The following is a 3,592-nucleotide window of genomic DNA, read 5'->3' as shown; positions in this document are numbered from 1 at the left end:
GCGCGCGCCTGTAAGTTATACAAGATAATGTCCTTACCTAAAGACTGTTGACTCCTAAAACATTCCCAAAATACTTGAGACAAAGTTTCATCATCATTCTTCTAAGAAGCATCCTTTTTTCACTTTCTCCAAGACATATTTTCCCGTTCTTCAGTAGTCCATGTTATACTCAGTACTCTTCTCAAAAACCATAGCTCAAAGACATTGATGCTTTTTTTTTCCTGTCATCCTTATTCATTTCCAACTTTCAAATGAGTGTACCAAGTAGTTGAAAAGACCATGACTTGAATCAGGTGCAGCTTAGTCTGTAAGCTGACATCGTTGCTCCTGAGCACCTTGGAGAAGTCCTCGACAGGAAAATTTTCCCAATGCAACACAACTTTTGATTTCTTAACTGCTTATGTCAAGGACCTTGATTTAGATACAAGCAAGATCATATTATTAACAACTTCAATTTCCTTTCCATTTATCATGATATTACCAATTGCCCCAGTAGTTAGGAGGTTTGCTTTCTTGATGTTGAAATGTAATCCATATGAAATGATGATACTCTACAACAAGCATCTCAACTATTCCTGTTTTCAGCATGCAGACTGTTGTATAATCCACACAACACAAGTCATTGATTCTCCCTCGAATCCTGATTCCAATGGTAATAAAGTAGTTTAATCTCCATTGAAGGTACCAGGCAAACAATAGGGCTCCGTCAATTGATGGGATACCAAATGAGATGTTTCAACAAACAAACACAGCCCTTCCTGCCCTCATCAGTCTGTACCAAGAAATTTGGAAGACAGCTACCTGGCTAACGGACTGAAAGAGATTCATATGAGTTCCCAATTCCCAAAAAAAGGCAATCCAGTAGAATGTGGAAATTGTCAAACTATTTTACACAAGGAAAGTCTTGCAGAAGATTATAAGAAACCAGCTGGAACTGCCAGAAGTTCAAGCTCACTTTAGAACGGGTCACAGCATGAGGGATATCATTGTTGATGTCAGAAGGATCTTCGCTGAAAGTAGAAAACAGCAACCCTATCTATAGCCGCTCTGAAGCCTTCTCCATCCTGAGCCAATCTCACTAATTTCAACACTATTTACCAAACCCCGTTACCCCAGTTACTGTATCAGTCCATCTGATCTGGGGTCCTCCTCATCTGTGTTGTCCATCTCCCGGTCACATGCCTGAAGTATGTGAGACTGAGCTCCAAAATCCTAGACTCCAAGGAGAAACTTGGTTTCACCTTCTCCAATATAGACCTGTTTATTTTCTTGGTGGTCCATGGTATGTTCCAGACTCTTCTCTAGCACCACAGTTCAAAGGCATCGATTCTTCTTCTATCATATTTGGTCACTGTTTAGCCTGGATTAGGTGTATGTTAATTTCTAGAGTGACATCGTTGCATTTCAGTACTCTGGAGAGGTCCTTGACAGCAGATTTTCCCAATGAAATTTGTATTTTAATTTACTGACAGCTGGTGTGAAGAGTGTCGATAGTGGAGAAGAGCAAGCTGTAATTGTTGACAACCTCAATCTCTTCTCCATTTATCATGGTACTGTCAGTTGGCCCTGAGAATCTTTGCCTTCTTTATTTCTTTTTTCTCATTTTTTAAATTTTTTTATGTTACTTTGACTTATTTGAAAAGTTTGAATACACTGTTTTTCACAAAAGATCCTACCCATTCCTTTTACCCCACCTCCTCAGCAAATTGTGCAATCCTATGATTAACACCCTAACTGCCATCCTCACCCCTTTATTTCCACCCCCCTCCACCTGGATCCTCATACTCATTCTATAATAATGCTTTTATATAGTATTTGTCCTTGTGGGACTGAATTAGTCCACACAGCATAATGCTCTGCAATTCCTCCCAAGTTAGGTAGTAATGCTGCATAGTATTCCATTGTATGAATGTACCACAACTTCTCAATGCATTCATTTGTGGTTGAACATCTGGGCTGTTTCTATGTTCTTGTGATGGTGAATAATGCTGCTATGAACAATGCTGTACAAGTAAGACTGTTTTACATACAAAGTTCATAAAATTCAATCCATATTGAAGACTACAGTCCTTGACCTTCTGTAACAAGTGCTTCAAGTCCACAGTTTCAGCAAGCAAGGTTGTGTCATTTGCATAACGTAGGTTGTTGAAGAATCTTCCTCCAATCCTGATGCCACGTTCCTCCTCATAAAGCCCTGGTTCCCAAATTATCTGTTCTGCATATAGATTGAAAAGGTATGGCTACAGGATGCATACTAACCCACGCTTCCTGATTTTGAACCATGCAGTGTTTCCCTGCTCTATTCTGGCGACTGCTTCCTTGTCCTAGTATAGGTTTCACATAAGCACAATCAAATGTTTTGGGATTCCTATTTTCCTCTAGGTTAGCCACAATTTGTTGTGATCCACACAGTAAAATGCTTTTGCATAGTCACTTAAACACAGATAAACATTCCTATAGTATTCTTTGCTTTCTACCAAGATCCATCTGACATTGACAATAATGTCCCTAGTACCACGACCTCTTCTAAACATAGCTAATATTTTCTCATGGTTTTCTGTCAATGTACTGTTCCAGTCGTTTCTGGATAAACTTCAGTAGGATTTTGCTCGTGTGCACTCTTAGTTATTCTCTTTGATAATTTCCTCATCCTCTTGGGTCACCTTTATTACCAGATGGTATTTGTGCTTATTGACTCTACTCAGGCATTTGACTTTGTGGATAATAATACATTATGGTTACAATTGAGAAGAATGATAATTCAAAACACTTAATTGTGCTCATATAGTACCTGTATCTAGACCAAGAAAGGAATACAGTGTGATTCCAAATCAAGAATGATGTGTATCAAGGCTACATCCTTTCTTCATACCTATTCAAATATGCATGAGATAATTATTGTTTTGTGTCATCGAGCCACCTGTAACTTCAAACACTATGTTCAATAGCTCTGAATCCTGCCAGTCTCACTGTCTTCAACACATCTATCTCCATTAACACACTTATTGTGTCAATCTGTCTCTTCTAGGGTCTTCATCTCCTGTGCTCCTGTCCTCTACCCTTCCAAATATGATGTCCTTCTTCAAGGACTAGTCTCTCCTTGTAATAAGTCCAAAGTATGTCAGATAGAGCATCAAAATCTTTGCATCAAAGGAGCAACTTGATTTCAGCCTCCCAAGGACAGACCTGTCTGTTCTCTTGGCTGTTCATAGTAGGTTCAATACTCTCCCCATGCCACAACTCAAAGGCATTGATTTTTCTTCTATCATCCTTAGTCATTGTCCAGCTCTTTGATACATAGCAAATAATTGTAAAGGCCATGGCCTAGATCAAGCACACCTTAGTCTCTAGCCTGACATTCTTACTCTTCAGTACTCCGGAAAGGTGCCTAACAGCAGATTTTCCTAATGCAATTTCTTTAGATTTCCTGACTGCTAGTTGACAGAGTGTTGACTGTGGAATTGAACACGCTGAAATTGCCGACAATCTCAGTCTTTTCTCCATGGTATCATGGTGCTGCGAATTGGGCTAGTGTTGAGAATTATCTTGATGTTGAACCTCATAGTTGAAGATAGTTACTATTACTGTCATA

Source organism: Elephantulus edwardii, unplaced genomic scaffold (genome assembly GCF_000299155.1).
Source record: "Elephantulus edwardii isolate Elephantulus edwardi_28Jun2011 unplaced genomic scaffold, EleEdw1.0 scaffold00329, whole genome shotgun sequence".
In the NCBI taxonomy this organism is placed as follows: Eukaryota; Metazoa; Chordata; class Mammalia; order Macroscelidea; family Macroscelididae; genus Elephantulus; species Elephantulus edwardii.
The sequence above is the reverse complement of the archived record's forward strand: the minus strand, read 5'-3'. Positions refer to the sequence as shown.